The 24,020-nt window shown below is 44.8% G+C and overlaps 1 protein-coding gene across 2 annotated transcripts in view; it reads right to left on the bottom strand.

Annotated features, from left to right (window-relative positions):
- MTUS2 (microtubule associated tumor suppressor candidate 2) overlaps positions 1 to 23,376 on the bottom strand; it is a 384,721-nt gene extending 361,345 nt beyond the window's left edge. For both annotated transcript variants that reach the window (XM_018056605.1, XM_018056606.1), the window contains exons 1-3: positions 23,182 to 23,376; positions 11,922 to 12,012; positions 11,020 to 11,092 (exon numbers count right to left, since the gene is read on the bottom strand). The gene's annotated coding sequence lies outside the window, so the exon portion shown is untranslated. The remainder of the gene's footprint in view (positions 1 to 11,019; positions 11,093 to 11,921; positions 12,013 to 23,181) is intronic.

Genomic DNA, 24,020 nt, shown 5'->3' with positions numbered 1-24,020 from the left:
TTCTTCTAAACAGAACTGATCACAATCCACTGCTCTTGGGCATTCTGCACAATATTGCAAGGTTCCAGCCTGAATGCGGAAAGGGGGGTCCCTGGTGAGCCCAACAGGAGCACCTGGCCGGGGGCGGGGGAGGGGGTGGGCTCTGGCCAATGAGCAAGTGAGTCCTCTCTCCTGAGCTCGTGGCCAAGACAAGACCCACACACTCTCCCTGCTGAAGCTGGACTCTAAGAAAACAAGCACTGGTGCATTCCAACCATGTCCAAAACCATGAGACAGGGTCCTGTACAAGGAGTGGGGCGGGGGTGGGGGGGGGCAGACTTTCCCTGTCCTAATGTCAGGCTGGCAGTTACATTTCTGTCTGCCTCTGGGTCTGGGGTTTGCAGACCCATTATAAGGCCTCCTTCACATCCCTTCTTTGTCTGCAGGGATGGTCAGAGTGTAAAAGTGAAAGTGTTAGTCATTCAGTCGTGTCCAACTCTCTTCGATCCCTGGACTATATATAGCCCACCAGTCTCCTCTGTCCACGGAATTCTCCAGGCAAGAATATTGGAGTGGGTTGCCACTTCCTTCTCCGGGGGATCTTCCCAACCCAGGGATCAAACTCAGGTTTCCTGCATGACAGGCAGATTCTCTACTGTCTGGGTCACCAGGGAAGCCCAGGGACTGTCAGAACCTTCACTCAAATCTTACACCAGCAGGCAGGTGGCGATGTTCAGACTCTGGCCAAAATCCCTTGCCTGGAGGGCGTTCTTCCAATGGGCTCCTATGGCCAGAAGGGGGATGCTGTTCTGTCCCTAGTGTTGGCTTCAACAACCACAGAAAGATGAATTACTCCCCCAGATGATTTTTTTTTAAACACGTGAAGTTTCTATAGAGTGTGTCCTCCTGGTTTTCTCCATATCTCTACCCAGCCCAATCCTGGGACTCAGGATCCAGATACAATGAGCTGACGGCAGCCACCCTGAAGCCCTGGTGATAATCCAGGCCTGCAAGTTGCCTCCTGAATCTGGAGGAGTAGAGATGGGGTGGGGGGTGCAGACGGGTGAAGATTTCTGATGCAGAAAAACTCACGGAGGGATTCACGAAGGGCCAAGAACCTGAGCTGGATTTTGTAAGAGAAAACCCGAAGGCATAGAGGAGAGAGCGAATGGATTCCAGACTGAAGGACATGGTGAGCAGGCAGGGAAAGGCGTGTCTGGAGAACCGACAGGGACACGTGGCTGGAGCAAAGGGTTCACGGAGGGAAACTGGAATAGCTTTTTTTTTTTAATTGGAGGCCAACTACCTTACAATACCGTAGTGTTTTTTGCCATACACTGACATGAATCAGCCATGGGTGTACATGGGTCCCCCATCCTGAAACCCCCTCCCACCTCCCTCCCCATCCCATCCCTCTGGGTTATCCCAGTGCACCGGCTTTGAGTGCCCTCTTTCATGCACTGAACTTGGACTGGTCATCTATTTCACATATGGTAATATACATGTTTCAATAGCTTCTGTCGACAGAATCTGCACTGGTGGGTCCCCAAGCCAGGTCCTGCGTGGCTCTCACTCCATCAGCCTGCCTCGTTGGCAGTGCACCCGCTCAGCTGAGCTCCTGTCTCCTCTGAGGTCGGCACATCCTGCCTGCTGGCTTTCCTGCCCTAGCCTTGTGTCGAGTTTGCTTTTCAGTACAGCTGTCTGCTTGGAGCAGATTCCTCTGTGGCTCCAGACCAAGCGGGCTCTTCTGAACTTCGGCCGCGTTTCTGCCCGTTCAGCTTTCCCAACAAGCTGCGCTGAGAGTCGAGAATGTCTCCCTCTTGGGGAGCCAGCTGTCTGCTTTTTCACTGACCTAACGCTCTCTCTGGATCTACGGAATGACTGTCATAAACTCTGGAAGCACGTTTTCCTTTTCGCTCGACATGGACGAATGAGAGGAGTTCATAGAAGACAGACAAAATGTTCTCTCCAGAAATATATGCTTCCGTGCAATCATCCGAAACATGTGTGTTAACAGTGCACTTTGTTACAGGGTCTGTGCTAGACACCGGACGCACTAGCGGTGGTCTCCAAAACATGCTAAGCGATCATCAAACAATTTATCTTACAGATTAACCAATAAAAACAAGCTTGTTACCAAAAAAAAAAAAAAAAAAAAGATTTGCAGAAAAGCCAAAAAAGAAAAGAGGCTAATAGTGAAAATTCACCGTCACCATCCCACCCCTCACTTAGCCTCCAATCCCCTTTTGTTCAAAATCATCTTTTTTAAAATATCCTTATGGGCATTTGATTCTGGACCTTGTAAATTTTTCTAGTGAATACGAGAAATACAGTCCATTCATCCAGATCAGAGAATCTCCACTTTGCCAACAACCCACGTCTGGGGTCAGAAAATTCTTTATGGGGGACTGTCCCATGCATTACAGAGTGATCAATAGCAGTCCTGGCTAGTACACACTAGAGGCCAAGAAGCAGGGGTGACGACCAAAAACGTCCCCAGATGGTGGCAAACAGTCTCCAGGAGAGACAGCAAAACCACCTCCATCAACATCTACCTCATTCGGGCCAACGTAATTCTTTCATCAACAGCTGAGCAACTGGAAGGGACTAGAATGTCATGAAATGGTAACTCATTGGAAAGCTTACTGGAAGACTCTTCTGACTAATTTTCTTTTAAACTCAATGATCACATCCCCCATTACTGAAAATATTTCCAAAATATCCATATCTTTTCCTGCCATACTAGTTGCTATTATCTGAGTATAATTCACTTCTTTTGACTATTGGAGTCCTTAGAATACCTAAAATTATTTTTCAGTACAGCAACTATTGTTAAGTGGTACTGCAGATATAAAATTCTAACATCAGACCAATACTGATCAGCCCCCAAATATACTCACTGCAAGTGACTTAGAAAGGATACAGAGAGCACAGTCTGGGAGCTCCACATCTCCGTGCCTCCCTGGTGATCTTCCCTTAAACCATTCTTTTGACACTGTTTACTTACTAGGCTATCTCATTAGACTGTAAATTCTTAGAAGGCAAAAACCTAATTTTATTCCTTTTACGTTCTCAGCATCGAGCATAGTAAATATTACAAGTCAGATGTTTGATAAACATTTATGCACCTAACCTAAAATAAAATTAGTATGTACTAAGAAAAACAAATAAAACATGGAACTACAGCATGCATGAAGATCCTTGTATTTCTGCTAAGGAAGCCGGGTGTTAGCCTGTAAGTAAATACCAACAAAAGGCCTGTATAGTCAAAGCTATGGTTTTTCCAGTAGTCATGTATGAATGTGAGAGCTGAACCATAAAGAAGGCTGAGTGATGAAAAATTGATGCTTTCAAACTGTGGTGCTGGAGAGGACTCCTGAGAGTCCCTGGACCACAAGGAGATCAAACTAGTCAATCCTAGAGGAAATCAACCCTGAATATTCACTGGAAGGACTGATGCTGAAGCTGAAACTCCAATACTTTGGCCATCTGATGTGAACAGCTGACTCACTAGAAAAGACCCCGATGCTGAAAAAGACTGAAGGCAGGAGAAAAAGGGGACGGCAGAGGATGAGATGGCCGGATGGCATCATCTATTCACTGGACATGAGTTTGAGCAAACTCTGGGAGATGGTGAAGGACAAGGAAGCCTGGAGTGCTGCAGTCCATGGAGTCTCAAAGAGTTGGATACAGCTGAATAACACCAACAAAGAAACTAACACAGTACTGTAAATCAACATCATAAATCAACTATACTGCAATTTTCAAAAGAGCATAAAGAGGAACCCAACTTATGAGGGGCTCTACCACAAAGCCAAGGCTTCCACTGAGTAACATATGCCATGAATAAAGGTTTCTTTCTCTTTCTAGTTTCTTAAACAAAGCGTGGTCTTACCGTGGTCTCTCAATATATCTCTGCTATAGAAAGAAGGACTGCATGAGTCTTCCTTTTCTTGAAATGAGATGAAAGAGAAAGGAGTCCTCCTCCCAGAGCCACAAGCTTCCAAGTTGCCTTGTTCATTCTATAAACATTCACCGAGCACCCAGCACGTGTCAGGCGTTCAGCGGTCTAGGTGCCAGGAAAATAGCAGTGCATAAACAGGCTGCCAGCCCTCATGCAGCGCACATTCTGTTGACAAGCTGGACCTACAGGAGCAAGATTACAAAATGCACAGACCTCCCTCCCTCCCCCACGTGCCAAGGCTGCTCCTCAAGCCACAGAGAGTGACAACGACTTCTGCAACAGCCATTCTGCCTCTCCTGGCATCTGGAGGAATGTCCCATCCTAGCATCTGGACACTAAGCACACACAGCATTTCTAATAATCAAGAAGCTAAGTACAATGAATAACGACCATGAAAATGTGAAGGTGAATTAAACACAAAGTTCTCTTCAGGCAAAAGCAGATCTTGAAAAGCCATTTAATTCATTCTCCTATCGTTGACAGTGACAGCATTAGTCGCTCACTTGTGTCTCTTTGCCACCCCATGGACTGTAGCCCACCAGGCTCCTCTGTCCATGGGATCCTCCAGGCAAGAATACTAGAGGGGGTTGACATGCCCTTCTCCAGGGGATCTTCCTGAGTCAGGGATGGAATCCAGATCTCTCGCACTGCAGGTGGATTCTTTACCGTCTGAACCACCAGGGACATCCTCTGCCTCTCCTGGCATCTAGACAAAGGTCTCTATCTTAGCACGTGGACACTAAATACACACAGCATTTCTAACAATCAGGATGCTAAGTGCAAAGAATAACAACCACAAAAATCTGAGGATGAATTAAACACAAAGTCCTTCACAGGCAAAAGGAGATCTTTAAAAGCCATTTAATTCAAGCTCCTGTTGTTGAACAGAACCAAGCTAAACCTTCAGAAGAAGAGCTAGAAATGGACCTCCATGTGACCTCTCAGCACAAAGCCCTGAGCTTCTGCCCCAGGAAACCCCTGCCAACTGGCTGAGGTCCGCACAGGTTCTCAGTGTTTCTGACAGGAGGGAAGATGGGCTGGAAATCCACATTGTATGAAAAATGTGCAAGCTAAAGCAACGTCATAAAACGTTTGAATAACCCATTCATTTTTAATCCTTCTGTAATTTCCGTGATCATTTTAAAAGTGATGAACTCATCTGACATAAAGTAAGGAACGCAGGAACTTTTCCAGGACTTCTATTGTAATTCATCACAAACTGGACGCCTGTTCAAATATTACACAGTTCCCTGCTATCTGTCTCTAATAGCAGGAGCGAAGCCACTGCATTTGCCTACTGGCGGGCTTACCCATTAATTACCAAAGATGGCACACTGCCAGTGAGAGCCAGGCCCCTCTGAGTGTGCCCCGATGACCTAGTTTAATCAAATCTGGCCTCGAATCCAACAGAACACAGATTTAATTCCTAGCTAGAGGGCTGGATGACAGCATGTATCTAACAGTTTGAGAGAGCAGTGCATGGAAAACTGAGCGGTCTTATGTACCATTTAAAACAGACAACAGAAAAACTAAGAGATTTCTTCTCATCTTGATGGGATTGTCCACATGACTTCTATTGACTCTGCGCCCCTACCCCCACCCCAAACAACAACCAATTTCCTAACATTCTGGGCTCTAAGCCTGCAGATTGAAGTATTGAAATATGGTTGGTCTCTACTCCTATGTTTTCTCCCTAATGAAAAGATGGATTGGGAAAAAGATTAACCTCAGTATCCCTGAAATAATGGACCTTGATATCCTGGTGCTTCTAATCTATTCCTGAGGATCATTTTAATGCAGAAAATAAAATACATGCACTGCCAAGTTTCTTTACATATTCAAAATCTCAGTGTATTTCAGTCCTATTTGACATTTAGATATTTCAGGCTCACAGGACTTTCTTTGGTGGGGGAAAAAGAAAAAAAAAACATTAAGTCTTTAAAAAGCTCTAAGGTCTTTAGGAAACAAATTAAAACCAACAATTCCTCACATCTCACTATATGGTACGAGTATTCTTTTCCCTTTGGGCAAGCTGTGCGGTTTATGGGATCTCAGTCCCTCAACCAGGGATTGAACCCAGGCCCCCGGCTATGGAAGCTCAGAGCACTAACCAAGAGACCATGAGGGAAGTCCCGCAAATGTTTGTACCTAGGATTCCTCTGGCCTTGTTCCATTGGTGCCTGCTGATGACAGGATGATGTGCTCCATTTTCAAGCAGTTCTGTCTATGACACGATCAAGCTTCATACAACGGGGGATACAGAATTCCGGATACAAAAAAGAATTTCAGGAGAGAACCCAGTCCCGTGTCCAGGCAGGCAGTAGAGGCCAGTGGTTAAGGGCATAGCTGGCTGCAAGATCCAGCTTCAACCCTCACCACTTTTGAGCTGGAAAATGAGGGTGTTGGCAGCACCTACCTTATACAGTGTTCAATAAACAAACAAGACAATGAGGACAGAGAAGACTGGTGGGCTACAGCCTAAGGGGTGGCAGAGTTGGACGTGACTTAGGGACTGAGCGTGCACACACAAACACACACACACATGGGCTCACACAGCACTGAAGCAAGTGAGCACTCACCAAAATGGTAGACAGAACCAGCATTTAAACACTGTAAAGTCACATCACTCCATTTAGCAACGTGCTAGGTACATGGTGCTATGCACCTAACCTAAAACCTTCTACCATATGATAACCCACTAACACTGCCGTTTAAAAACCCACTGTTTATGTCCACACCTCTCCTGCTGCAGTGGACCTACCTCCTTACATAATCAGCAGAAAGGATCTCTTATTAAAGCAATCAAGGCAATTATTTGGATCACAGAGTGATAAAGTTTGTCAACTCCAAATTTATGAAGATTAATGATAATGAGAGTGCTGGATTGTTCTTAAATATCATTGTTTCATTTTAACATTTATGAAGCTGGTGTTTTCACAGACCTTTCCTAGTAGTAAATATTCTCCCTACGAAAATGAAAGTGTTAGTCATTAAGTCATGTCCAATTCTTTGTGACCCCATGAAGTTGGCCCACTGGGCTCCTCTGTCCGTGGGATTCTCCAGGCCAGAATACTGGAGTGGGTTGCCATTCCCTTCTCCAGAGGACCTTCCCAACTCCAGGATAGAACCCAGGTCTCCCACATTGCAGGCAGGTTCTTTACCATCTGAGCTCAGTGAAACAAGAAATTATTAGCTCAAAGTCACAGGTACCAAATATTAGACCCCAAACACCATATTCTCATTCTTTCCTTGGTATTCCAAAGAAAAGAAAAAAATCAAACATAATATCTACAAACAAAGTGAAACACACAGCTAAGCAATTATCTAGGGGGGAATTAGCTCACATAAGCCTCCCTAATCCTCTTTCCCTTTTTCCTTCTGCCGTTGAACTCATTAAAAAAAAAAAATCCACATCGTTTCTTTCTTCAATCATGTACCTATGGTGGGAGCAGGGAAGAGAAGTTTCAGATATAAATAACGCCAGGGCCTCTTTCCATAAATCACATAAACGGTTCTTTTAATTGATCATGTGTTCTTCTACCTTGTATTCTGAGGATCAACCCCCCTCCACTCCCCACCCGCCCCCGACACACACAGAAAAGAAATGTAGGCCTTGGCAGGGGTAAGGGAAATAAACACCAATGTTCACTGGATTTACAAGTACTCTCTGAGGTCTCTTTTTTCCTAATACTTACTTTTATTTATTTCTTTGCGCTCAGTCTTAGTTGAGGCACGTGCGATCTTCCAACTTCACTATGACGTGCTATGACATGCGGGATCCTCTAGCCGTGTCGTGTGGGAGCTAGTTTCCTGACCAGAGATCGAACCCGGGCTCCCAGACCAGGGAACACAGAGTCTAAGCCCTGGACCACCAGGTAAGCCCTTCTGAGGTCTCTTTACTGTTACTCTTACAGTAAGCGGGTTTCCTCGGTAACTGACACCGTAACATGTGTTTATCACTTCACAAAGAGAAGCCCCTTGGAGCTCCCTCTAATCAGTTCGGTCATCAGCACCCAAGAAAGGAAAAGCTTTTTCCCTGGCCACATATTTTGTGTCTATGGTCCAGCCTCGCTCCCATTTCCCAGTCCTTTCCTCTGTATGATTCATCAGCGTGCCAGTGGCTGCCACCACCATCCTGACCATGCCAACAATCACCATGACCTCTACCCATGACCTCAGCTACCAAGAACACTAGCACCATCACCTATCTGTCCTTTTTTTAATCTCAGTTACATATCAGTTATCCGTCACATGCTCCACCCGCAGCCCTCTCTCTGGGCCCAACACTTTGCTATATCTCTCTTACCCTGTATTTTTCAATCAAAAGCCACCCATTAACAACAACATAACAGCTTTTTATCTCATCCAAAGATTAATTACAAAAACTCAGCAGTAAGGAAAAGCCAGCCATTATGGACACACCCAATATTTGGAAGGCAACTCCGTTTTCCTGGGGAAATACTCAAGTTTCAGTTCAGTTTAATTCAGTTCAGTCGCTCAGTCATGTCTGACTCTTTGTGACCCCATGAATCACAGCACACCAGGCCTCCCTGTTCATCACCAAATCCTGGAGTTCACCCAAACTCATATCCATCAAGTCGGTGATGTCATCCAGCCATCTCATCCTCGGTCGTCCCCTTCTCCTCCTGCCCCAAATCCCTCCCAGCATCAAAGTCTTTTCCAATGAGTCAACTCTTTGCATGAGGTGGCCAAAGTACTGGAGTTTCAGCTTTAGCATCATTCCTTCCAAAGAAATCCCAGGGCTGATCTCCTTTAGAATGGACTTGTTGGATCTCCTTGCAGTCCAAGGGACTCTCAAGAGTCTTCTCCAACACCACACTTCAAAAGCATCAGTTCTTCGGTGCTCAGCTTTCTTCACAGTCCAACTCTCACATCCATACATGACCACTGGAAAAACCATAGCCTTGACTAGACGGACCTTTGATGGTAAAGTAATATCTCTGCTTTTCAATATGCTATCTAGGTTGGTCATAACTTTCCTCCCAAGGAGTAAGCGTCTTTTAATTTCATGGCTACAGTCACCATCTGCAGTGATTTTGGAGCCCCAAAATATAAAGTCTGACACTGTTTCCACTGTTTCCCCATCTATTTCCCATGAAGTGATGGGACCAGATGCCATGATCTTCGTTTTCTGAATGTTGAGCTTTAAGCCAACTTTTTCACTCTCCTCTTTCACTTTCATCAAGAGGCTTTTGAGTTCCTCTTCACTTTCTGCTATATCAGATATAGCATAAGGGTGGTGTCATCTGCGTATCTGAGGTTATTGATATTTCTCCTGCCAAAACTCAAGTTTAAATAGTCCTTAAGAACAAGAATATTACAGAGACGATGATCTACAGAATAAAAGCATCTTAGAAGTGCTTGAAATTTGAAGCACACATTCTCTATCACTAAATTGCCTTCGGTTCAGTTCAGTTCAGTTCAGTCGCTCAGTCGTGTCCGACTCTTTGCGACCCCATGAATCGCAGCACACCAGGCCTCCCTGTCCATCACCAACTCCTGGAGTTCACTCAGACTCACGTCCATCGAGTCCGTGATGCCATCCAGCCATCTCATCCTCTGTCATCCCCTTCTCCTCCTGCCCCCAATCCCTCCCAGCATCACAGTCTTTTCCAATGAGTCAACTCTTCGCATGAGGTGGCCAAAGTACTGGAGTTTCAGCTTTAGCATCATTCCTTCCAAAGAAATCCCAGGGCTGATCTCCTTTAGGATGGACTGGTTGGATCTCCTTGCAGTCCAAGGGACTCTCAAGAGTCTTCTCCAACACCACAGTTCAAAAGCATCAATTCTTCGGCGCTCAGCTTTCTTCACAGTCCAACTCTCACATCCGTACATGACCACTGGAAAAACCATAGCCTTGACTAGATAGACCTTTGTTGGCAAAGTAATGCCTCTGTTTTTGAATATGCTGTCTAGGTTGGTCATAACTTTCCTTCCAAGGACTGCATTAATTTGGTCCTTAATTTGGTTTAAAACATGGTTTAGGTTTTCCCTCCTGAGTTTTACGCCTAGAAAACTCAGGCCACCCCTCTGGCCTCCAAACCTACAGTAGCCACTGTCCCTCTGATAAGTTTCTTTCAATCAATCCAAGTGTCCAGTCAAAGCCACACCCCAAGCTATTACCCTTTCTGCTGTCTTCAAGGAGCAGAACTCAATAAAAAGCCTCCCTTCCTTAGAATCTGTCCAGAGAACAAAACAACAGTTTACAGAGGGCTGTAAACTGTGCAAGGCCACCACATTCAAGGGGACTCCAATCACATCATTTAAAAAATTGTCTGTATTTTTATCGCAACTTTGATGACTTAAAGATGGGTAATTTATTTATATTACAAGTTTCCAGCATATGGCAATAAAGTACCTCATTCTAAAAATTAGTACAGTCTAAGCATTCTCCATCAGATGGAAGTAAAAGGTCCATGGAAGAGATGCTTCTGTCAAATGTGGACAAAATGCCATATGGGCTAGAACAGCCCTCAGGAAAGCGTCTCTCAAGTGTCTCAAATGTTTTAAACCTTCCGCAATCTTGGTGGTTCAGTAAAGCTTCTCTGCGTCATTTAATGAACTCTGTTTGCATTTCATTAACTTTTTCCCTCCCAATCTGGTCTTTCTCTCTCAAAAAGCACATTCTCTAATCAAAGCAAGCCCTTAAAAATGACTGCATCATCGTGTCCTATTTCTGTCAACTGATATTATTAAACACATGTTAACATCCACGCCACAACCTTTTGTCGCTGAAAAAGATTAATTACCCCTATGAAAGAGATGTCTTTATAGACACACTCCTCAATTTTAAAATCCTTAACAAAACACGTTGCTTGAACTGGAGTTCCAATACATGTCTGAATATAATTCTCACATTTTAAAAAAAGCAAAACTAAATTATGCTTTTACATGAAAATCCAGTTTAATTCACTTGCATCATTAATAATATTTACCCAAATTCAGCACCAGCGATTTACTTGGAGTACCAAGAAGTCTCACACAACATTTAAGAGGCAACTATGTGTCCCAGTCAAGTGGAATTATAAATTGAATAGAAATCCACGTAAACTTACCTTGACCCACAGAAAACCAGTTTTACTGCCATTGGTGACAATTTGCCCTAGTTGACAATTCACGTGTGGAAACCTTAAAAGGAAAAGGGACAGGGAAATTCAGAAGAAAGGGGCAGGATCCGGGGATGTGTAAACAGTACTTCACTACACTGCTGCATCTCACGAGGAAGCTACAGTCAGTGCAGGAGTTCTTGAATCTAGACAATAACTGCGCCACAAATAAGCTCTTCATAATGGGAGTTGTTTCAATAAACTCACCATTTTTCCGTTGGCTAGGATTTCAGAGATACTTAATCTTACATTCAGATTAATCCTCAATGGATTACATGACTTCAATTTTCTTTCTATCTTAATCCCTCAAGTAGTTAATGATCTGAAAACCGATTCTTAAATACACCATATAAATGAAGGATCTTAAGGACTTAAGGCTTTTATCAAGGGAAGAACACCTCTGATACATGAACAATCATGTCCATTTTCCAGATCTTAATTTTCTTAAATTGCACCAAATTTATACTTGTTATGCTTCTTACAGTCTTAGAATTCAGGAGAAATAAAAAGCCAGAGCAACGATAAATCCTACAGTATTAACAATATTAATATTAATTAAATCCTTAATAAAACTATATTTCAAAATAAATCAGCAAAATTTATTTTCCTCTCTAAATTGCCCGGCGAGAAGAATAGTTGTTAGGTGGTGGAAAGGACACAAATTTTCCTCCCAAAAGCTACTGCAAGAGACTACAGAATGCCTACTATTATTAGGCTGACTCATATAAAATGACTGTTACTCAACCATTTTATTACCTGAAAAAATGACAATTTTACCATTTTTCCAAACAAGAAAACAGACAGAATTGGAAAACCCAGTGATCATGAAACAATTAAATCTTCAAAACTACCTATCGCTGTGCACACGTCATTTTTCTGAGAAGCATCAGGGAGTCTGAGTATAAACTGTTTCCATTCCAACCCAGCACATCTTCAGGGCACCTAGAAGACGAGAAATGAATCACCTCCAGCATTTGGAAGGGCTGAGAGCACATTTCTGGTTCCTTCTTCCCACCTGGTCCCTATTTACTGCCAACTCCCTCTCGGCTAAGTATGTTATTACATTATTTTTAATAATATACTCAGTAACCTGTCTATCTCAGGACCTTCCCAACCAGCACCCCCACCACCTCCCACTGCTATGAACCCCACCACAACCACCCCCACCGCTATGGATGTCACATGGGGTGCCCAGTGCTGCTGGGACTAAAACCAATGGAGTAGAGGCCGTGTGAGCACCCGGTGTACAAAAATCCACATGTTCACAAGCTGTGTCTTCTTCTGAAATGGAGCAGAAAGCACCTAAATAATCTTCCCTCCTACCAGGAGACCTGTTAAATGAGCTCCTATTGTTAAGTTGCTTTTTTTTTTTTTTTTGGTATGAACTTGCAGTCAGTTGCAAAATAAACCTTTTGACCTCTTTTTAGACCATCTATCTATTTCTCATTCCCTGTTTTTAATATCAATTATCTGAAGATAATATTTTAGACGGATTAGGTTAAATAAAATATATTTAAATCCATCCTATCGACTGTTTTCCTTTTTAATATGGCTACTAGAAACATTAATGTGGCTCACACTGCATTTCTGTTGGACAGTGCTACTCTATAAAGTATAGCCTGTCTCCTCTTTATTAAACAATCTGCTACACAGACTTAGAGAATGAACGAACTTATGGTAGACATGGAGAAGGGACAGTTAGGGAGCGTGGGATGGACATGTACACATTGCTATATCTAAAATGGAAAAACCAACAAGGACCTACTGCTCAGGGAACTCTGCTCAATGTTATGTAGCAGCCTGGATAGGAGGGGAGTTTGGGGAAGAATGGATACATGGATATATATACAGCTGAGTCCCTTCGCTGTTCACCTGAAACTACCACATTGTTAATCAGCTATACCCCACTATAAAATAAAAAGTTTAAAATTAAAAACAATTATCTGTTACAATGATGTTGGCCTTTCCCAGTGATTACAGAACCATGGACGCCAGACGGCACTCCCGTGACTGATAATGCAGCAGGGCCCTGCTGAACGCACGGATTTTGCGTGCATGCTAAGTTGCTTCAGTCATGTCTGACTCTCTGTGACCCCATGGACTGTAGCCCACGAGGCTCTTCTGTCCTTGGGATTCAACCCACTGGAGTGGGTTGCCATGCCCTCCTCCGGGGATCTTCCCAACCCAGGGCTCAAACCAATGTCTCTTATGTCTTCTGCACTGACCAGGTGGGTGGGTGGAGGGGGGTGTTCTTTACCACTAGGGCCACCTGGGGAAGCCCCCACTAAAAGCTCACACAGTGTTGCTCTCAAGGTTCTACCAACTCACTGGAGTTTCCTTCTCTAGTATCATTACTGCTGCCTCACACATAAGGACCAACCTTCCTGAGGTTTCTGATCTTCTGACCTAGATATTTGACTGAATTCAAAGGCAACAAGCCTGTTGTTAAGTAACACAGGGGTCAGGTCTAAGGTGCGACAAAGCCTTTGCCTCTGGCATGAAATTTAAGAGGAACCAAAAAATGCAGTAACCAAGGTGAATACATTTTTAAATAACAGCTTAACTGATATGCAACTAACATACCATAAAATGCACCATTTTAAAGGGTGCAATTCGGTGGTTTTAACAGACTCACTAAATTTTTCACTATCAAATTCAAAGACATTTTCACTGTCCCACAAAGAAACCCTGTCCCCATTAGCAGGTACCCCATTATTCTCCCTATGCCCAGCATCTGACAACCACTGATCTATTTTGTCTCTACAAATCTGCCTATTCTGGATATTTGATATAAATGGAACACATGACATGTGGCCTTTAATGTCTGGCTTCTTCCACTTAACATGTTTCCAGGTTCACACATGTTGTATCATGAGACTGTACTTCACTCCTTTTTATGAATGACTAACATTCTATTCTATGAACACGCCACATTCTACCCATTCATCAGCTGATGGACACCAGGACTGTTTCCAGTTTGGGCCTATTACACACAAACTGGTGTATAAGTTTCAATTCTCTTAGGTATATGCTTAGGAAGGAAATTGCTGGCTGTATTTTCTCTCTATGTTTATAATTTGAGTAACCAGCAACAATTTTCCAAAGTGACCACACTGTTTCACAATTCCACCAACAATGGATCAGGGTTCCAATAGTCATCAATACTTGGTATTGCCTGTATTTTTTGTCAGCCATCTTAGTGGAGAGTAGTGATTATCTCATTGTGCTTTTCATTTGCATCTCCCTAATAACCACTTCATGGGAAATAAATGGGGAAACAGTGGAAACAGTGTCAGACTTTGTATTTTGCGGCTCCAAAATCACTGCAGATGGTGATTGCAGCCATGAAATTAAAAGACACTTACTCCTTGGAAGGAAAGTTATGACCAACCTAGACAGCATATTTAAAAGGAGAGACATTACTTTGCCAACAAAGGTCCATCTAGTCAAGGCTATGGTTTTTCCTGTGGTCATGTATGGATGCGAGAGTTGGACTATGAAGAAAGCTGAGCGCCGAAGAATTGATGCTTTTGAACTGTGGTGTTGGAAAAGACTCTTGAAAGTCCCTTGGACTGCAAGGAGATTCAACTAGTCCATTCTAAAGGAGAGCAGTCCTGAGTGTTCTTTGGAAGGAATGTTCTTTAGTTTTCAGCTAAAGCTGAAACTCCAGTACTTTGGCCACCTTATACGAAGAGTTGACTCATTGGAAAAGACTCTGATGCTGGGAGGGATAGGGGGCAGGAGGAGAAGGGGACAACAGAGGATGAGATGGCTGGATGGCATTACCGACTCGATGGACGTGGATCTGGGTGAACTCCAGGAGTTGGTGATGGACAGGGAGGCCTGGCATGCTGCAATTCATGGGGTCACAAAGAGTCGGACACAACTGAGCGACTGAACTGAACTGAATAACCAAGGCTCACCACTTTTTAATAGGTAAAATTGCCATCAGTATGTCTTCTTTGGAGAAATATCAACTTGAAGTCTTTGCCCAACTTTTAATTGGGTTGTTTATCTTTATATGGGATTCCCTTGTGGCTCAGCTGGTAAAGTATCTGCCTGCAACGCAGGAGACCTGGGTTCGATCCCTGGGTTGGGAAGATTCCCTGGAGAAGGGAAAGGCTACCCACTCCAGTATTCTGGCCTGGAGAATTCCATGAACTATACAGTCCATGGAGTCACAAAGAGTCAGACACAACTGAGCGACTTTCACTTTCTATCTTTATGTAATTGAGTTGCAACCATTCTTGATCTATTTGGTATACAAGTTCCTATTACATACATAATTTGTAAAAATTTGCTCCCCTTCTATGGGCTTTTTATTGATGATACTCTCTAAAACCCATTTTTATGAAGCCCAACCTAAATGTGTTTTCTTTTGCTACTTATATATTTTTGGTATCATAGCTAAGAAAACATTGCCTAGTCTAAGATTATGAAAATTTACTTCTGTGTTTTCTTCTAAGAGTCTTTTTGTTTCAGCTTTGACAATTTTTGCCTCACTCAGTGAAATTTTGGTCTCATACTTTTTTGGAAAAAAAGAATTTACAGAATGTCCTTACTCTAACATTCCAGAGGTGGTTCCAAGATAAATGATATTTTTAAAATTAAAAATTAATGCAAAAAAATTCATGGTGAGCAATATCAAAAGTTTAAACTAAAACACAATCAGCAAAATTTTTTTAAAAACATGATCAGTAACATGATTAGTCATCATACGCCATATTGGAGTCTTACACCAAAGACTCTTTATAATGTTTGTCTTTTTCAAATGTTTGCTAATTAGTTCATGAATTTTTGCATTATTTTTCATTTTTTAACCACATGAAAATATCACTTATTTTTACTGCTTTTCGGTTTTTAGCACCCCTTAAACTTTGTGCTTGAGGCAACTGCTGACTCATCTCTTTCTAGTCCCAACCCTGCACAAAGGTGATTTTCAGACCACATATCTGCTTTCTTCCATTTTAACTCTCCAAACTGAGATATTAGTTCTAACTCACGTTAATATTACATTACAATACCTTGGATAGTTGTCAAAATGATAATTCTAAAACACAGCAGAAAAAATTCAGTATGAAGTTTGGAAGCAGAGCACAAAGTAATTATATTAAACTAACTTCCTCTGCTGGTAGAAGCATATTGACTCTCTCAGTATAAAACATGTTACTAGCTACCAGTTAGACTAATATAAAATTTGTTAATACTAGAATCTTTAGGAAATTAAATGCAATTTTTGGCATGTCTGTCATACACACTTCCTAAGATATTATGCAACACGAAGACAAAATGCATCAAGCTTAGAAATAGTCATTTCAACCACAATTATTCTGTTGCATGATTTCAGTTCTCAAATTAGCTTTCCCATAAAATAAACTGATAGAAATATAAGAATTAGGTACAAAAATATGCTTGGTTTAATATGCAGCAACATTTACAACCTGAGAAGGCAATTATTTGTGTGTAAAGAAGGGCTGTCTGCCTTCAGAAGCTATTTTGAGTAATTTCAAACAGCCTCGTACAAAGATAATTAATTCTGGGTGATTTGAGATTACTTCTCTTACACTGTCATTTAACAGCAATAGTGCTCATATTAAGTTTTCAGATCAGTATTTTGCAGTAAGTCTGGGCAAGCATAAAAATTTAACTTCTCTATGACGTGTTCGCTATTTGCTTCTGCTGTTTCGTCGCCATTTCCTATAATCCAAGGCTCTGTACTCCATGCTTCAGCCATATTACTTTTGAAAAACATTCAAAATCACTATATCAATACTAGCATGTTTCTGGACAAATGCACTTGCCTTATTACAGTCTTTATAGAAGCTAACACACTATGTTGGCTTTTCACTTCTGCAGGTGAGTCAAAGTTCTCCAAGTCAACACCAGCCTGTCATCAGTACTGGCTCCGTCCTCATCACAGGCACTGCTGCTTCACCTCTAATGCCTATGTGTACACACTGCTTTGTTTGTCTAAGGAAACTGAACTTACTGTGCAATGAGTTTGCAGGTGCACAAAGGCTCACAAGACTAATAAGGAGAAATCCTGAAGGGTCATACAGCCTACCCGCTACAGGACAGGAGAAGCACATCGACCTAGAGAACAAAACTCAATCTTATATTTTAAAAAAATCACTCAACAGACTGAGTTAACAATCTCTTCTCCTATCTAGTCTAAACTCTGGCAATAAAACATGAAACAGAAATAAGAAAAGAAACCAAAATAATAATTACCTATAAATGATATGATTGTCTACCTAGGAATTCAAGAAAAATAATCAAAAAGAGGTTAGAATTGATCGAAGCTTGAAAAGTGCCCAGTTACACAACTTATATCTTAAAATCAATAGGTTTCCATACATAAAGTACTGGTTAAATATATACTACAGTCTGAATGTTTGAGTTTCTCCAGAATTCATACGTTAAAAACCTAATGCCCAAGATAATGGTGTTAGGAGGGGGGTACTTTGGGAGGTGAGTGGATCATGAGGGCAGAACCTTCAAAAGAATGAGATTGCATGAGCGTGCTAAGTCACTTCAGCGACTCTTTGTCCAGTTCTTCGGGACCCCATGAACTGTAGCCGGTGAGGCTTCTCTGTCCATGGGATTCTCCAGGCAAGAATACTGGAGTGGTTGCCATGTCCTCCTCCAGGAGCTCTTCCCCATCCAGGGATCGAACTCATATCTCTCACGCTTCTGTATCGGCAGGCAGGTTCTTTACCACTAGAGCCACCTGGGAAGCCCATGAATGAGATTGGTACCTTAATAAGAGAGGCCCCAGAGAGCATCTGGCCTGCTCCTTCCATCAAGTGAGGACAGAGCAAAAAGCAGCTCCTTAGACCTGACAGCACCACGATCCTGGGCCAACCAGAACCCCCAACAGTGAGAATAAATGTCTGCTGTATGTAAGGCACCAGTCTGATGTATGTTGTTACAGCAGTCCAGAGGGACTGCTACTGCTAAGTCGCTTCAGTCGCGTCCGACTCTGTGCGACCCCACAGACAGCAGCCCACCAGGCTCCCCCGTCCCTGGGATTCTCCAGGCAAGAACACTGGAGTGGGTTGCCATTTCCTTCTCCAATGCATGAAAGTGAAAAGTGAAGGTGAAGTTGCTCAGTCATGTCCGACCCTCAGCGACCCCATGGACTGCAGCCTTCCAGGCTCCTCCATCCATGGGATTTCCCAGGCAAGAGTACTGGAGTGCGGTGCCATTGCCTTCTCCGCCAGAGGGACTAAGAGTGTCGTATTACCACTATGTATAGTATATGCAACCGATTCATTATCTAACCCTGATGCTGGGAAAAACTGAGGGCAGGAGAAGGGGGAAACGGGGGATGAGATGGCTGGACAGCATCACTGACTCAATGGACACGAGTTTGAGCAAACTCAGGAGATGGTGAAGGACAGGGAAGCCTGGCATGCTTTTATGTCCCAAAGAGTCGGACACAACTTAGCCACTGAACAACAACAGCAATTACATAACAACAGCCACTAAGAAGAAGGCTCACTTACAAAAGCTAAGGAAAGAGTGTAACACACCCAGGAATAACCTTCAACCCCCCATTTTCCAAACACGGTAGGCGGCACGTGGGAGAAGCCTGCCATGTGAGACCACACACAGCAAATGACAGGCACAGAGGAAGACGTAAGCCCGCCAGCCTCCTACACACACAACCTTCCAAATGCCACCTGTCCACCTCCTACTCATGCCATCTTCCTAATGCCACCTACCTGTGTGATCATTGCTCCAGGCTGCCCTTACGCTCCAATCCGCCAGCAAACAACCCAAGGAGACTTAATCTATAAGGAGGATTTCCTTGGCTGTGTCAGGGATAGAAATGATTATTAGCTAATGGCTTGATGAAGTAAACAGCTGCGGATCCTGTCCCCGACCCCGTCCCCCATGTACCCCAGAAGGCTAGGCCTTTCTCCAGCAGAGAGTTCCTGCCTGCTGCTCCCCTACTGGCTTCTCACCTTTTCCACTGAGGGATCCACGACCACTTGGTGCCAAGTCAACACACGTCTTCTGATTAGTACACAAGGGGGCGGCCATCCGAGCACACAGGAGCCTCACCAGCCAATGAGCACTCGCCCCTTCTCAAACCCTAACCAACCCCAACACCCTCAGACCCCAGAGTTTCTCTGGGGTTCAGTTTCACCTCCAAAGTTGCTCTAAGTTCTTGATATCCCTGAAGAAAGAGCCATGGAGTTCCCAGTGTCAGCATTCTTCACTTAACCACTTGTTCCAAGGGAACTGCAGGAATCTGGGCTGAAATGAGACTCTCCTGCCAGCTCCTCTCCTACAAGCCAGTGGGAACCATCAGCGAAGACACACAACCTCCCCTCTACTCCTGGTTTATGTAATGGTGTGGACTGGACTCCAGCTGCCATGTGAGGCCCTCAGCCGTACCTGATCCCAAACCAACACACCACCCAAGGCCCAAGAGGAACACAACCTCACGTCACCAAAGAGGAGGGTTCCAGGGCAGGTCTGAGAAATCACCGCAACAGAATTAGAGGGGTGGGTGCTATTGTGGGGAAGCTCTGGCCATGAGCCTGCTGACAGCACCAGGCCCCCGAAGCCAAACTAAAGTGTGGTCAAAGGGGGTGTCTTTGTGGAGGGATGGATGGATGGATGTTTGGATGGGTAGGTGGACAGATGCACGAGTGGGTGACAGGTGGGTAAGTGGATGGATGGGTGGGTAGGTGATGGGTGGGTAGTTGGATGGATAAATGAGTGGGTGGATGGATGTATGGGTGGGTGATGGATGGATGGGTGGGTGGGTGATAGGTGGGAAGCTAGATGGATGAATGGGTAGGTGGGTGAATAGATGGGTAGGTGGGTGAATAGATGGGTGGGTGGGTGGGTGGATAGGTAGGTAGGTAAATGGGGTGGGTGGGTGGATAGACAAATAAGTGGGTGGAAGGGGCACGAGGGTTGGTGGGAAGGGGTCAAGATGGTAAGATCTGAGAAATCTTATTTCAGATATGAAGTAGAAATACTTCAGAGAAAAGGAAAACCCTCCACCCATTTCAACAATCCCCTCTCAAACATTCCTGTGGTGGACATTACAGCCTTCCATTTATCCATAAAGCTGCTAATAGGAGTAAGTCAGCCATTCATCTCAGCCCTTCCCAGCCTGCACTTGTTTCCTGCAGGATATTTTCCAGGCCTGAGTTTGCTCCCTGTTTAGAATTCATATTAAAGGCAGAGCCTAAGGAGTTTACAGGAAGGTCTCCTATGGAGCTGATGCTATCTGTTGCTATTAACTTTATTAATGAGGCAGCTTTTGGTAGTTTATTTTTTTCTCCCTTTTCCCTCTGCAGCCATCTCTCTGAGATGTAGAAGAGCTTTAACCCACTTTCTTTCCTTACCCGCCTCCGTCTCAGCTTTTCTCTGCCTCTGGCTCACACCGAGATCCAAAAAAGTCCCTGTGTGTGTGTGCTCACAAGGCAGAGCTGTTTCTCCAGGTAACCACCAGACTCCTGATAATACCACTCAGCCCTGCTATTAGCAATCTGCATTTTCTCGGCAGCTCAGCTACAATATTGGCCAGATTTTTTGTGTGTGTGTCTTTTCATAAGACTTCAGATGTTGAAATAAGAAAAAGCATTTTTGAAAGTTAACATTTGAACATAATTAGGAGATTCAGGGTTTGTAGAGCCTTACATTTATATGACATATGGGAGGTGAGAGGCAGAGAGTGTCTTCCTTATTAAAAAAAAAAAAAAAATCCATAATTACAAATGCAAAGTTCTGTGGCCAGGAGAGCACGCTGCCAGTGTCCCTCCCGGGGGCTTGGATGGAGCCAGAGTAAGGGCCCCTGAAGCTTAACATTCATTAGCTTCCCAGTCAAGGCGCCTCTGCTGGGAGACACAAAAGGCTAGAGAGGTTAATACGGCAGCATTGAAATCTCCAGAAAACCGCTAAGCAGAACTGTCCTCTCTTACATCGGTCCTCTGGACGCTATTCTTATCTCTCTTTCACAAACCTCCATCCCTGCTGTTCCCTCTAATTTGGCAGCAGCGATTCATTATGAAAGCGCCTGTGCTGGGCTGGGCTTGTACATCCTTTCCCTGTTTGGGCTTCTCCCATCCAGCACTGTGTCAATTATGTAATAGCCAAAACAGGGAGTTTCACAGAATACGAAAAGCATAGTCGCAGCTCTTACATAAGCCTTCAAAAACGACCCATAAGATCCACCCCTAGACTGCAATATTGGGAATTACATAAGGTAGAAAGAAAACACTGATTCAGCAGCCAGGTTTATTTCCAATCTTAAAGACAATAAAAGCTTTTTTGCACTTTTTTGGCTAGTCTGTATTCACTTAATGAGTGTTGAATGTGATAGAAAGAATGATCTTTTAATAAAACTTGACCGTCTTTCCATGTAAACAGAAAGGAGTATCTTGACACCACGACTCAACGTCACTGTCACTTCTGCACAGAGAGATGTCCCACTTCCCAACTTAGTCAACAGGGGACCATGTATCCCAATAAACATCAACTACCGGGGGAGTTCCCTGGTGGCTCAGTGGTAAAGAACCCAGCTGCCAACGCAGGAGACGCAGGTTGGATCCCTGAGTTGGGAAGATCCCCTGGAGGAGGAAATGGCAACCCACTCCAGTATTCTTGCTTGGGAAATGCCATGGACAGAGGAGCCTGGCGGGCTGCAGTCCATGCGGTTGCACAAAGTCAGACATGATTTAGCAACTAAACAACAATATCAACTACTCCTTGTGGATTTTTAAAAAATCAAGAAGATATTCTGACAAATTACAGAAGTGAACATGCTATAATTCTTCAACATATCTCCCTTCCTATACCATTTTTCTCTCCCCATATTTCTAACCACTTGTTTTTTACTTTCTTTAAACCACTGTAGCCACACCTTGGGCTACAAAGTGACAAATTAGAACAAACAGTGCTATCCTATGGGTCTCACCTCAGCTACAGATTGGAATCACTAGGGAGTTTTTAACATTCCAAATATCACAGCATCACCAAAACCCAATTAGAATAGAACACTGAGGTGCCGGTCACAAAAGGAAGTACCCAGACATCAGTATACTTGATATTCCTACTTCTGTCTTCTTCCCTGAAAAAAAAAAAATCCATAAACACAAGTAGAGATATTAAAGGTTATCTAAATCTTTAATAACTGGCAGCTCATAATTACTAAGTTTCCATCAGCTATAAAAAATAAAATAAGTCACTAGTTTAAAAGCCACGAAGAATGTCTGTGGGATCTTATTTATTACTATCAATACGTAGTTCAAGAATTTTCACCAAGTCTCTCAAGAGCCTTTACAAAACTGTTCTATTTTTTTAACGTTTTACAATTTTACCTAATGAGTTCAAAGAAAGGGCCCTATGTTATCTTTAAGGCTATCTCCAGCTAAGACCATGTTCATCTTCCAGGAAAGTTTAGGTTTAAAGCAGAAATTGTGGCTCTGACTTCTCTTCACCCTCTCTTCAGAGATGCTCTGGTAATTCCTTTTATAACTTTACCAATGAGCAAATATTTTTTAAAAAAGCACTTATATAACAGAGAGTACAGGCGCCTTTGGTACCCTGCCAAGAGTACTTCTTTCCGTGTTTGTATTTAAAATAGAATGGTAGTAACATCACTTGTGCGCCTGAAATTCCTTCTGTGCACAGGCTCAGAATGAAAAAAAAAGAGAAAAAAAAAATGGATGTAGCAAACCGCTTCGCTGCTTTACCATTACACAGCTCAAAGGAAATAACACATTCATACTAAATTAAGACGAGGAGGCAGAACAAATTATCCAAAGCTGGGGGTGTTGTTGGGGTGGGGGTGGGGGATAGAGAGGTAGGGATTCGGTTGAACCAACCTACCAGCCCTTCGAAAACAGAGGATGTTTAACCTGACAGCATGCGAAGGTGCCGGAGGAGCTGCAAAAAAAACCTCAGCCGGAGCAGGTGATGCAGGCAAGAAAGAACAAGCGCTCGGATGGCAGAAAAGCCCAAATCAACCCCGCGCCGCCCAGCGCCCCCGCGGCGGGCGCTCCCCGGTTCCGCGCAGGGTCCGAGAGCGCCGGCCCCGGGGCCCCGCCAGACCCGGCCGGACGGGGCAGAGGAGATTCCGCTCACCTGGGTGGGAAATAGCCTCGGGAGGTGCCCAGGAAGCCACGCTGCCCTGATGGAGAGGCTCATTGCGGACTGGCTTCCCGCACGCCTCCTCCGCCTCCAGCTCGAGTTTTCCTCTTTGGCGACAGGTCTAGACCCGGCCAAGCGGCCGCGCAGGTCCGCAGACGTGGGTGGGGGGGCCACAAACTTGCGGGGAGAAGCCGGCGGCGGCGGCGGCGCGGGCGGAGGAGGCAGGGGCGCCCCCCGCGCGCGGTCCCCGCCGCCGCCCGCCCACGCCCGCTCGCGCCCCGCGCTCACCCCGCGCCGGCACCGCCCAGGCTCGGAGCGCGAGGAAGGCGGGGTAGCGCGGACCAGGGGGCTGAAGCCCCCCAACGGATGCAGCGGCCGCCCCTCCGGCCGCCTTGCCGGGACAAAGAGAAGCGGCGGAGCGGGGTGGGAGGGGGGTTCGGCGAAGCGCGGGCCTCGGAGCGCGCCGCGCACCCCGCGCGCCTGGCCGGAGAGGTGCGGGCGGCGGGGACCGCGCGGGCGGGCGGGCGGAGAGGCGCGCTCCCCGTCCGGGCCTCCCCGAGATGCACACGCCGGGACCCGCGCCCCGCAGCCCCGCAGCCCCGCCGGGGAGGCCGCAGCGCCCTCTGCCGGCCCCGGGGCCGCCGTGCGCGCGCCGTCCCGCTCCGGCTCCGCGCCGCCACGGCCCCCCGACGTCCCGGCGTCCCCGGGGGCAGGGGGCTTCGAGGAGTGGGGGGTCTGCTCTTCTCCCCTGGGGACAGCTTCCAGTATGAGCTGCAGCAGGAATTGGGACCCAGCACGAGGAACGTGGAGGGCACTGGGAATCCTGATGCAGG

The sequence above is a fragment of the Capra hircus genome, chromosome 12 (assembly GCF_001704415.2).
Source record: "Capra hircus breed San Clemente chromosome 12, ASM170441v1, whole genome shotgun sequence".
Lineage (NCBI taxonomy): Eukaryota > Metazoa > Chordata > Mammalia > Artiodactyla > Bovidae > Capra > Capra hircus.
The sequence above is the reverse complement of the archived record's forward strand: the minus strand, read 5'-3'. Positions and strand labels throughout refer to the sequence as shown.